Here is a 13,344-nt window from a genome sequence, read left to right as displayed (position 1 = left end):
TGAGAAAAATAAAATGGTTGATTTAAGTTACTAAGCTCTGGGGTACTTTGTTACACAGCAGTAGATAACAGAAACGATGCAATCATACGATGTTATTAAAGTAATAAAGACTTGCTAGTAGAAAAAAAAAAGCATTTTCCTTGGGAATGTCAAGAAAACCAGGAAGAGCTTTAATATTTTTACCTTCTGAATGCACACAGTTTAAAGTTTTATACCATGAAGACATTCTTCAAAACCCTGAATCCTGTGATTGTATCCTATGTGAGTGTATATGGCGTATGTTTGATTATGTCAAAGACTGAAAACATGTTGAAACTGAAGTTCCTAAGTGCCTTTCCAGCTTGTGAAATTGTAAGTTAGCAGAACCTCCTTCCAGTGCTTGCCCCCAGGCAATATTCCTGTGAATAACTACAGACACACACATACACACACACACACACATTGCCCCCAGGCAGTATTCCTGTGAATAACTACAGACACACACATACACACACACACACACACATTTTGGAGGCTGTGCACACTTTTTTAGATGTGCAGGATAATTAAAGTGGGCAAAATCCTATGTGATTCAGGGTTTTGAATCAGTGTGTGATTATTGATCAATCTGGAATCACTCGTTGCTTCTTTTCCAAACACTTCATCCACACTTATTGGATCCGAGGCACTGTATCAATAATTGGGGATTCAGCAGTCAAATAAATCACAGGTTCTGTTTTCATGGAATGAGCAGTCAAGAGAGAAAGACAAATATTTAAAAGGAAGTGGTAGTACAGTATAGTCAGAACTAATGTAATGGTATACAGAAGATGCTATGGGACCCCAGAAGAGGGAGTTGGTGGATATATAGATCTAGATATAGTTATAAATATATACAGTACCCATTTAATATAAAACAATGATACATGTGTATATTTTATATTTGTATTATATACACATACATTCAAGTATGTGACTGTTTATAAAGATATTTCAAGACTCCCCTAAAAACCATCTCTTTGATATTACATATTATTATTTAAATTTAATAAAAGAGTCATCCCATGCTTACTTTTAAAATTATTACATTGTACCATAATATCTAATGTTTAGTAACAAGGAAGCAACATATGTGATTTTTAAATATTTCTTGACTCAATACCTACATTTTCTGATAAATGACACACAAAGGTATTACCTCTAAAAAAAAAAAAACTATACACCTTATTCCCAAAACATGGCATATCGCTGATTTCTTTTTTAGATTTGGAAAGAGCTGATGGATTTGTCAAGAAGCAGGGAGAAGTAACCACCTTAGAGACTTGAGACTTAGAGACTTAGAGACTTGAGAACAAATTCTGTGTTCCTTCTCCACATCTCCAGCTTCAAACTTCACTCCCTGGAGGAGTTGAGAACAATGACCCAGGAGAGCTACACAGAGCTGCAGAATATTAGTGGAAACATAATAAATACTAAGACCTATGCCCTTCCCACCTCATCCCTATTATTTTTGTGGGGGTGTCAATTGTTAAACGGGTTGACCTCACTTTAGACTTTATTGCATATTGATTTAAGAAACATGCCTGATGGAATCACCCTTTCTAATAATATGTAGGAAGATTTTTAACTGACTTGAGTGCTAAACTTCATTTGTATGTGGCGTATGTTTTATTATGTCAAAGACTGAAAACATATTGTAACTGAAGTTCCCAAGTGCCTTTCCAGCTTGTGAAATTGTAAGTTAGCAGAAAACACACACACATATTTTGGTGGCTGTGCATACTTTTTTAGATGTGCAGGATAATTAAAGTGGGCAAAAAGGTATAGAAATATAAAAACAGGCAACCCAGAAAGAAGTTATGTCTGGGCAAGGAACAATTGTTAAAAAGGAATTATGGAAGAGAAATGGCAAGACTTGTCCCATGTACCAGGATGATATGGCTAGGCTTTGTGTCCCCACCCGAATCTCATCTTGAATTATAATCCCCATAATCACCACGTGTCAAGGAAGACACCATGGGGAGGTAATTGAATCATGGGGGAGGTTTCCCCCATGCTGTTCTCCTGATAGTGAGTGAGTTCTCACGAGATCTGATGGTTTTATAAGGGGCTCTTCCCCCTTTGGTCTGCACTTCCCCTTCCTTCCACCATGTGAAGGAGATGCCTTGTTTCCCCTTTGCCTTCCACCATGATTGTAAGTTTCCTGAGGCCTCCCCAGCTGTGCTGAACTCTGAGTCAATTAAACCTCTTTCCTTTATAAATTACCCTGTCTGGGGCAGTTCTTTATGGCAGTATGAAAATGGACTAATACACTGGCAAAGTGCCTGGGCTTATTCTGGGAAATGACTCTCAATGAGTTATATGAAGAGGACTGAACTCATCTGTGGAGTACCTGCTCAATGAGCTGGCAACATAGTGAAATGTGAAGATTCCTATCTCTCTCTACACTGACCAGATATGATTTGGGAACATCATCCAGGCAACAGTGGCCAAGATCTCAAAGTCCAAGGTTCATAAAACAGACAGTTCATGAGCAATGCAGCGTGTGCCCAGTTCCCTTCTAGGGGCTATCTCAACACCCCAAACAGCATCAGGAGCTGATCAAAAAGGAGGCACACTGTGTGTGGCTCATGGGTTAATTTTTGCAGGTTATTTATTCCATTGAGCACATTCAAATGGCTGGTTTCTTTATGTCTCCTTAACCACTCAGTCATTGACTCTATCATTCTTTTTTTCATTGGCCTTAAGCTCCATCAGTCGGGCATGTCTTGACTTTTGCAGTCAAGTTCTGTTTCTCAAGGTCAACAATGAGGTTGTGATATTATTCACGCCTTATTTTTGCTGGCCATTGGAATATAATGACATTGAAGGAATAATTATGGGAAAATTTTCCTACGTATAATTTTTCTTACTTCTCAATTCTGTTCTGTGCTCAGACATGAAAATTAAGAAAACAAACTGTATTAGTTCATTCTCACACTGCTATAAAGAAAAACCTAAGACTGGGTAATTTATAAAAAAAGGAGGTTTAATTGACTCACAGTTCTGCATGGCTGGGGAGGCCTCAAGAAACTTACAATCATGGCAGAAGGGGACGCAGACACGTCTTACATGGTGGCAGGTGAGAGAGAGCATTCAAGAGCAGGGAAAACTGCCTTGTAGAATCATCAGATCTTCTGAGAACTCACCCACTAGCAAGAGAACAGCATGGGGGGAACTTCACCCATGATCCAGTCACCTCCCACTGGGTCCCTCCCTTGACACCTAGGGTTTATGGGGATTACAATTCAAGATGAGACTTGGGTAGGTACATGGCCAAACCATATCACAAACACTACAAGTTCTAAGAAAATTGAGGAAGGATGTACTTTCAGAACTGCCCTGGCTGTTACCAAGGAGGAAATGGCCAGAGGACATTTGATATTGGATTCCAAAGTGACAGCAACAACAAAATCAGCATGATTTGGGGTTCTGTGTATTATTGTGTGGGTACTTTAAAATAGTTAACTAAAATATTTAGCCTAAAAAGCTGCTTTTTACTTACCTATATTACCTGATGAATAAATTGCTGGCAATTTTGCCTCTTAGGACATTAACACATAGATACTGTGACTGTATGATTTAAATGTGAGAATGACTTGAGTGAACTTCTATTTTTATTGCTTTTAATTCAATTAAACCAAAAATACTCAGAATTTTTTGTAGTTTGGCCACTTTTTTCAAGATTATTTATAATTATTATTATTTGCATAGAGGTAAAATATTTGACTGTTGGGGCAAAAGCTTTTCTACAGTCATTGTTCTTTTTCCCTTCCATTTGTGAACATAGGAGAGATTCAAATTTTAAAATATCAGTGATACAGCTTTGTGTACATGAATCATACTTCAGTACAGTAGTTTTGTGGGGTTTTTTTGTTGTTGTTGTTGTTGTTTTATTTTTTTGAGATGGAGTCTCGCTCTGTCGCCCGGGCTAGAGTGCAGTGGCGTAATCTTGGCTCACTGCAACCTCCACCTCCCGGGTTCACAGCATTTCCTGCGTTAGCCTCCGGAGTAGCTGGGACTACAGGCGACCGCCACTACACCTGGCTAATTTTTTATGTTCTTGGTAAAGATGGGGTTTCACCGTGTTGGCCAGGATGGTCTTGATCTCCTGACCTTGTGATCCGCCCGCCTCAGCCTCCCAAAGTGCTGGGATTACAGGCATGAGCCACTGTGCCCAGCCTTGGTACAGCAGTTTTTAAAAAATCAGTGGACTGCGTCACACATGTGTTGGTTGGCGAAGTGATTCTCAGTCGCTCCTGTGCAACAGTTTGCTGTCATTTCCCAGGCATATCTTGACATCGTCCTTAGGTTTGGTAGTTCAGCAGCACAGCCCTTCTTCACTTATATGGACTCTCCTGGAAGCCACTCCATCCTGAGGTTGTGGTATCCCGCACCTGCACAAGCCTCCATATTTGGGTGCTACACACTCATTGCATTGAGGGAAAAGGTAGTTTTTGAGAGAGCTTTCACAGGGACATGGGTTCTATTAGGGCATGAGTCAAGGACCAGAGTGGGGCATTTGTAGGAAAGAAGCATCATCTGTTTTATCAATAGGTAGCATCTAGCTAGGCCTCTGCAGAACACAGGACTAAGGGGCAATGAGAGTGAGAAAAACAAACTTTTATCTGAGAGTATGTGTGTGACAAAATGGAGATTGTTGCCACCTAGAAGGGTTAGAATAAAAATAGTAGAGAATGACTGCATGAAATGTATTGATCTGCATTAGTTAACTATTGCTACTCAACAAATTATGCTAAAACTGAGTGTCTTCATACAACAATGTTCACTATCTCTGAGTTTCTGCAGGTCAGGAATCCAGATGCTTTAGTGGGGTGCCTCTGGCTCGGGGTCTTCTACAAAGATGCAATCAAGGTATAAGCTGAAGCTGCAGTTCTCTGAAGGCTCAGCTAGGGAGGGATCCACTTCAAGCTCATTTACATGGTTGTCGACAAGAGGCCACGCTCCGTTCCCTGCCACGTGGGCCTTCCCATGGGGCAGCTCACAGTGTGGTGGCTGAACAAGTAAAGTGAGAGAGAAAGAGAGGCTGTGCAAAATGAAAGCCATAGTCTTTTTGTAACCCAACCTCAGAGCGAACTCCCATCCCTTTTGCTGAATTCTATTCCTTAGGAGCAAGTCACCAGGGCCAGTGCACACCCAAGGGAAGAGAATTGTATAAGACTGTGACTGCCAGAAGGCAGGGGTCACTGGGAGACATTTCAGAAGCTACCTTCCACATGATTCAGGAAAAACAAAACAAAACAGATAACATTACCAACAAGCAAAGACTATGTTTTTCTTGAATTCATGGAAATTTATTCAAAAGTTACGAGAAATGTAAAGGGAGGAGAAGCGGGAAGCTAGGCACTTACTGCATGAAAGACCCTGTGATAGTCCCTCATAGGATATCCAGTCTCCACAATAGTCCTGAGAGGTACACCCTTGTTAGCATCATTTTCAAATAAGGAAACTGAGGCTCATCTAGAAACAGATTGTGGGCACAGCATTTTGTAGCTTAATACTACACTCCTACAAATATACATCAGAAATATGATTTTTCCTTTATATTTTTCTATCAGTCTCTATTCTACTTGAAAGTAGCATTGAGTATGAAAAAACATATCTTATGTGTTTAAATTATTACAATAATGCATGTTTATTTTAGAAAATTTAAAAATCATAGAGAATAAGAAGTATAGAGAAGGAAACATTATATTCTATCCATTAAACATGTTAGCTATGGGGTTGTCAGAGCCGGGCTTGGTCCATAGCATCAAGGCAAAAGTCAACTTTCATGGTTACAGAATCCAGAGAAACAGGAAGGCAGCAGATCTTACAGGAGGCTCAGGTCTTGCTGATCAAGGAAGGCTCCTGTTAACAATTTTCTGGGTAGTGAAGAGGATATCAAGGTAATGCCCAATGGCTCAGATTAATAGCTCGTTCCTTACAATTCAATGGTTTTTATAACTATTTATGGAACATTTCTTAGGAAATGTTTGTAGCCCTAAATTAATAAGTACAAAATTACAATCAGTTGTATAGCTAGAGATATTAAAGTAGACATGTTCTAGAAATGGTTGACATCTTGGGTGGATGGATGAGACCCCTAACATTATAACTACCTGGAGTGCAGGGACCTCAGCTGTTTATGTCTGATGATTACTAACATTTGTTAATAAAACCAACATGTACTGAGCATCTAATAAGTGCCAGATACTGTGCAAAGAATGTGACATATGCCTGCCTGAGGAATCCTCATAATAAACTCATTAGGGAAGCACTACTATCAGCATTGTGATTTGCATTTTACACAGATGGAGATTATGAGATTTACAGTATTAGTTTCCTGGAACTGCCATACCACAGCACAAACGGGGTGCAATGATATCCCAGAGTACCACAAACTGGGTGAAACTGGGGGACTGAAAACAACAGAAAATGTATTCCGTTATAGTTCTAGAAACTAGATACCCTAAGGTGAGGTGTCAGCAAGGCCATGCTCCCGCTGAAAATTTGGGAGGAATCTTCCCTTGCCTCTTCCTAGCTCCTGGTGTGGCCAGCAATGTGTGGCCTTCCTTGGTTTGTGCTGCATCACTCCAGGCTCTGCCTCTGTAGGCACTGAGACTTCTTCTCTGTGTGCACATCTCTGTTCAAACTTCCCTCTTCTTATAAGGACGTTTGTCATCTTGAATGAGGGCCCACCCAAATGACCTCATCTTAATTTCATGGCGCCTGCAAATATTTTATTTCCAAATAAAGTCACAGTCACAGGAGCTGTCACAGGGGTTAGGACTTCAGTATATCTTTTTTTGGGAGGACACAGTTCAACCCATAACAGTTGCACAGGTAGTAAGTGACCAAGCTAGGATCCACACCCACGTTTGCTGGACTTACCGGCCCAACCTATGTGCTAACCACCATGCTACGTTGCCCTAGCTAGCCTAAGACAGCCAGGGTATGAGTTATGATTTTGACATGTCCTCTTTGGTAAGCATCTTAGCTGAAATTGAGAGAAAATATCACTTGAATTAACTGCCAAGTGATGGAAAGGGACTGAAAAGTATTATCAAAAAAGTTACCAGTTTTTAAAAGTTGCTAACAAGCTGATTATCTTATCTTTTATCTATTTAGGCTAATGTTGTAAATGAAACCGTAATACAGTTTCACCTGATCAGATTGGATCAAGCTGCAAGCTTACTAAAGATTCCTTAATAGGATAAAGACCACTTATTTATTTTTCTAGAATAATCTACACATTTGCATTTATAATTGATTAATTCTAATTATCAAGATTGCAGATTTGTTTGATATCATTGTACTATGTTTATAATTGTGCAAGTTCTTTTTGTTTTTTGAAAATGTGAATATAAATGAAACTTTGTACTTCCTAAAGCTGCCAGGAATAAAAGGGAAGACCCTGGAAGCAGAAGACAGAGGAACAAAAAGCCAACTAGCTGCTATCTGCTGGATACGAAGCGGGTATTAAGGGAGGTGAGGGAGAAACGAAGAGAAAGGAAGGAAAAGAGGGAGAGCACAGAAGAATCACAGAAAGTGCAAAAGACTTTTATAAATGAGAATCTAAAGTTTAAATTTAAGTAGTTAAGGGTGTGACATAAAATACTCTTCAACTTTCCCAAAGCCATATCTGTTGTATATAAGTATGTTATATATAAAGGTTTTTTTGTGTGTAGGTTTCTCAGATGCGTATGTGAAAGAGAGAAAGGGTGTGTGTGTGTAAGAGTGAGAGAGAATGCATATGTGTGAGCATGTGTGTCTGTGTAAACATGTGTGTCTGTGAATGTGTATGAGAATGAAAGTGAATATGTATCCAAGAAAGACAGAGAAAGAGAGGACAGAGAGGTGAACCTATGTGTGTGTCTGTGTGTGTGCATGTGTGTGAGGGGGATGATGGTGGGGGTGTGTGTGTGTGTGTGTGTGTGTGTGTGTGTGGTGAGGGATGAGCATGTGTGTCCCTGTCTGAGTGAGCTCTGGCTGCCACAACAAAATACTGTAAACTGGGTGGCTCACACAACAGACACTCACTTTTCCCAGTTCTGGTGCCTGGTGAAGGCCCAATTCCTAGTTCATTGCTGTCTTTTTGCTGTGTCCTCACCTGGTAAGGAGGGGAAGCAAGCTCTCTCTCAGGACTCATAAGGACGTGAATCCCATTCATGAGGGCTCCACCCTCATGAGCTCATCTATTTCTAATTACCTCTCAAAGACCCCACCTCCTAATACTGTCACATTAGTGGGTAGGGTTTTTAACATATGAATTTGAGGAAGACACAAGCATTCAGTCCATAATTGGGGGTGTGTGTGTGTGTGTGTGTGTGTGTGTGTGTGTGTGTGTGTGTGTGTGTGTGTGTGTGTGTGTGTGTGTGTGTGTGTGTGGCGGGGGGGTGGGGGCGGTGCTAGGGGCTAATAAGAGCTAAAGTCCTCTGTCTAGACCCAAGGAGCATGAAAGGAACAACATGGATGGGGCGCAGGAAAACATGTGACCCACAACTGTTGCAGCAGAAGCGGGAGATGGAGGGAACCAGAGAAGACCTGGTACCTTTGTACCTTGACCGTCTGCTCCAGGGCTCCCATCCCACCCTATCCCTATCCTTCCGGTATTAGTTCATTCTCATGCTGCTATAAGGACATACCCAAGACTGGGTAATTAAGGAAAAATGTTTAATGGACTCACAGTTCCACATGGCTGGGGAGGCCTCACAATCATGGGGGAAGGCAAAGGAGGAGCAAAGCCATGTCTTACATGGTGGCAGGCAAGAGAGCATGTGCAGGGGACTGCCTTTTATAAAACCATCAGATCTGCTGGGACTTATTCACTATCATGAGAACAGCACAGGAACAACCTGCCCCCATGATTCGATTACCTCCCACTGGGTCCTTCCATGACACATGGGGATTGTGGGAGCTACAATTCAAGATGAGATTTGGGTGGGAACACAGCCAAACCGTATCACCTCCCAAACCAAAAGAGTCTGAAAAACTCTTGGGGACTGGTCTGTTCTACTTTACACAAGTCACAGAAAGGGCATTGGAGCTCATCTCTGGATCTTCAGTGACTGGGGGACTCCAGTTGTCACCAGAGTTGAACACACAAAAAATGAATGTATACACTTAGTTTTCAGCAAAATAAAATGACCATCTGCACCTGCAGAAGCTGCAGAAGCCATGTTCAAATATGGGAACAGGCCTCCTGACACGTCCATATGGTTTGGGGTTTGTCAGCCATGAAGTTTATGTGATCCTATCTACTAGATCCCAGAGACTAGCTAAAAGAAATGGGTGTACTCATGACAATTTCTAGCAGTCTGCAGGTTAACACTACAGGCTAGCGAAGTTCTTTGCTTGAAACACCTGCTGTATTAGAGTTCTCCCAAAGGAACAGAACCAATAGGACATATTTACAGATACCTAGATGTGTGAGTGTATCTATAGGTGTGTGTGTGTTGGTGTGTGTGTATATATGTGAAATATATACATGAAAGGAAATTTATTATGAGGAATTGGTTCATGTGATTATGGAGGCTGAGAAGACCCATGATCTGCTGTCAAGAAGCTGGAGACCAAGAAAGGCTGTTGGTTTAATTTAGTCCAAGTCTCAGGACTTGAGAGGCAGGGATGCTGATGGTATAAATTTCAGTCCAAGAGCTGGAGAAGATGAGGTGAGATGTACCAGCTCAAGCAGGCAGGAAGTAGAAGAATGAATTCCTCCTCCCTCTGCCTTCTGTTTCATTCAGTCTCTCAGTGGGTTGGGTGATGCCCACCCATCCTGGGGAGGGAATTCTATTTTACTGAGTCCATCAGTTCAAATACGAATCTTACCCTGAATCGCCCGCACAGACATACCCTGAAATCACGTTTCATTTGAGCTTCTTGTGGCTCGTCTAGTTGACACATAAAACTAACACACCTGATAAAATAGTAGCACTCTCAAAAACTAAGGTTGTTTTATGCTCAACCAGGCAAGTAAAGCAATAAAGGACCTGCAGTGAGGATGTGGTAGGAGTTCCTAGACCCTCAGCAATGTGCATTTTTTTCTGAAGTGCTTTGTGGCTCTCGAGTCACCAGTTCCCCTTAAGTAGCCCAGTGGAGGTGAGAGGTTCCCCTTACAGCAGTGTAGTTGAGATTTGAGCTTTGGTATGAAATAGACCTATCTTCTGTCACTTCTTAGCTTTGTAACACCATAATGTTAATCTTTCCGAGCTTCAAGATCACCTTCTATAAAATGGAAAGTAAAATACTACCTCATTAGAGTTGTTGAGGTAACCGAGGACAAGCGTATGTGCTTAAGAAGATGTCTGGCATATTAAAGGTATTTCTGAAATGTTGTTATAATTATTAGCATCAGCTGCAAATAAAAGCATGGGGGGTGGTGGATAAACATTTCACAGCATACATCTGTCGCCAGACAAGAAGTACTATTCTGTAGCCAGGACTTAATGCCATTCACTTGTGTTTTGCTTGTTTGTTTGTTTCCTTGATAGGTTTTTATTGAACTAATGGAGAAGGCCAGTGGGGAGTTTCCAGATGTGTCACTCAAAAGACAAAAAGCTCCATTACTGTCCTCACTTTCTTCTTATTAAAATCATGCTCACCTTCTCCAAGCCAATCAGTTCTCTTTATAGTCACTATCACTTCATCTCAGCTGATCAGGGATGAAAACAGTTTGGATTTGGTTGGATAAATGGAAACTGTGGGGCAGCAGCTCCCTCCTTTCTGAAGCTGTTTTGCCCTTGCTCATTGGCTCTGATAAGGAGATATAAATATAATGAGATGCCAGGTTGGGAGAGAGTGAAAGACAATGGAACCCACGTTCAAAACAAAGCTAGATGCCGTGTGTCGATAGCAGGGCTCAGGGCCAGTGTCTGGCAACATGACAGTAAAGGCTTAAAAAAAACACAACACCGATTTTAAAAACAGAGCTTCAGCTGTTTTACCACCACACAGTAATTGGACACAAGGAAACTTGCTACTGGCACCTGGCCGTGGAGGTAATTATCCTTCTTCTCCCAGGAGCATAATGACTGCATTGTTTGACTGGTGAGTCGAGCAGGGGTGCAATCTGAAAGTGAGAGAAGGCCGACTGAGAGCATGAAAAGAAGGAAAGGTGTGGCCTTTGATGTGTTTCCAGGCCCGGGTCGGGGACCTGAACTGTGAGAAATAAGCATGTCAGAGATCTTTGTCTTCTCACCTGTGAAGACACTTTTAACATTGCAAATCCCTGCCTTTATCTGCACAGAACCCGTTAAATCAACTCGGCGCAGCTGTCATCAGCTGAGGCCCGAAATCAAAGCTCAAACTTGGGTTTGACTTTATTGACACGCCTCACTAGCAAAAGCGAGATCGGATAACTTTAGGCTGAGATAATTCAGGTAGATCCGGGGGTTGTGTGTTGTTTCTTACCATGGCTTATCAGACGTTTTCCAGACAGGCTCTTCTGGCGCAAGTGAAACAATACTGAACATTTTTTTGATGCAGAGGATGCCAAGCAAGTTACGCTCAAAGGCCTGAGTTCCAAGAAGCAGCAGCGTTCATTCACCCATCTGTCCCACACATATTCCCTAGGTGTTGAGCCTTGCTGGGACAGGGGAGTGTTGAAGATGACCTAAAAGTGGTCTTGAATGTCAAGGAAGGCATTGTCTAGTCTGGAATCTCATGTATACAATCATATAGCCGTGGTAGAAATAGTGCATGCCATAAAATAAATAGAAGTTAGATGTGAAGGAACTATGAAAGAGACTTGATTTTTTTTTTTTTTCTCGGAGAAGATCGGACAAGCTACGATAAAGGAGGAACCATTAGAAATGGACCTTAAAAAATGGGGTTTGAAATTCTGATGCAGAGGTAAATGTCGTTAAAGGTAAAGATATGCAACGTTTTTATCTGTGTTTTTTTTCTTGAATTATAATTCAAGTTTATTTGTATTGTAATAGTACCTTCTAAATGCTGAGTGTGGAATTCAGGAAGGCTTCCTATTTAGAGAATAGGAAAACATTTCTTTTTCATGTATCCACTTGGGCATTAGTGTTTATAGTCGTAAAACATAATCAACATTTACAATTATTTTTAATTTTTTTTTAATTTTATTATTATTATTATTATACTTTAGGTTTTATGGTACATGTGCGCAATGTGCAGGTAAGTTACATATGTATACATGTGCCATGCTGGTGCGCTGCACCCACTAACTCGTCATCTAGCATTAGGTATATCTCCCAGTGCTATCCCTCCCCTCTCCCCCCACCCCACCACAGTCCCCGAAGTGTGATGTTCCCCTTCCTGTGTCCATGTGTTCTCATTGTTCAGTTCCCACCCATGAGTGAGAATATGCGGTGTTTGGTTTTTTGTTCTTGCAATAGTTTACTGAGAATGAGGGTATTTTTAAATTTTAAAAGTCTTACTTATTAGATTCTTAGCCCTTTAGTTACCAAACACTGCATTTGATATTGAGAGATGAACAGAATATGTAAATATGGCAGAAAACTTCACAAGAAATTAATAGAAGTCTAAAAAATCCAGGTGTTATTTTTGATACTCTTCAAAATTAGGTGGAGAAAAAGTTCCATTTCCTAGGAATTTTTTTCACTTCCAATTTACTTTTGAGTTATTTGTTATATCCCCTACTCCACATGTTACACAATATTCTCAATTGATTTTCTCACTGAATGGAGTCTACTTATCAGATAGGTTTAAGTGCATGCTGATTAAGTGTCAAAACTAGAGTGCCCTACCTGGGTCACAAAAAAGCCATATTATTTTTGTCTTAATTGTTTTGTGTTCACATACAATTAAGTTCAATAGACATCGGTGTACTGATTAATAGTCTCTTTAAAGTCACTATAATATAGTTTCACAATTGGTTCTGTTATTCAAATGCAAACTTTTATGCTCAATCGTTGTGTATTAAATATACCACTCTGGTTTCTTCCCTTTCAACTACTTACCCTGAACAGGTGGAGGAAACAAAGCTCAAATGCTACCTTTTTGGTGACCAAGTGGTTACACAAATAAATAATATGAGTAACATCTGGTGAATATGATGGTACAATAAATGTGGAAGTCAAATGATTGCATTTAACAGATCCTTTGTAAAAATTAACTTTTTAATTTGGAATAATTTTATAGGTAAGCAAAAGTTTCAAAGATAATTCAGAGAGTTCTCCTGTACCTTTCACCCAGATTCCTCCATTGTCAACATCTTGCATTATGATGGTACATTTCTCACAGCTAAGAAAACAACTTTGAGGCATTACTGTCAGCTAAACTGCAGATACTAATTGTATTTCACCCACTTTCCCATTACATCCTCATTGG

The sequence above is a fragment of the Pongo pygmaeus genome, chromosome 22 (genome assembly GCF_028885625.2).
Source record: "Pongo pygmaeus isolate AG05252 chromosome 22, NHGRI_mPonPyg2-v2.0_pri, whole genome shotgun sequence".
Classification (NCBI taxonomy): domain Eukaryota; kingdom Metazoa; phylum Chordata; class Mammalia; order Primates; family Hominidae; genus Pongo; species Pongo pygmaeus.
Note: the sequence above shows the minus strand (reverse complement) of the source record.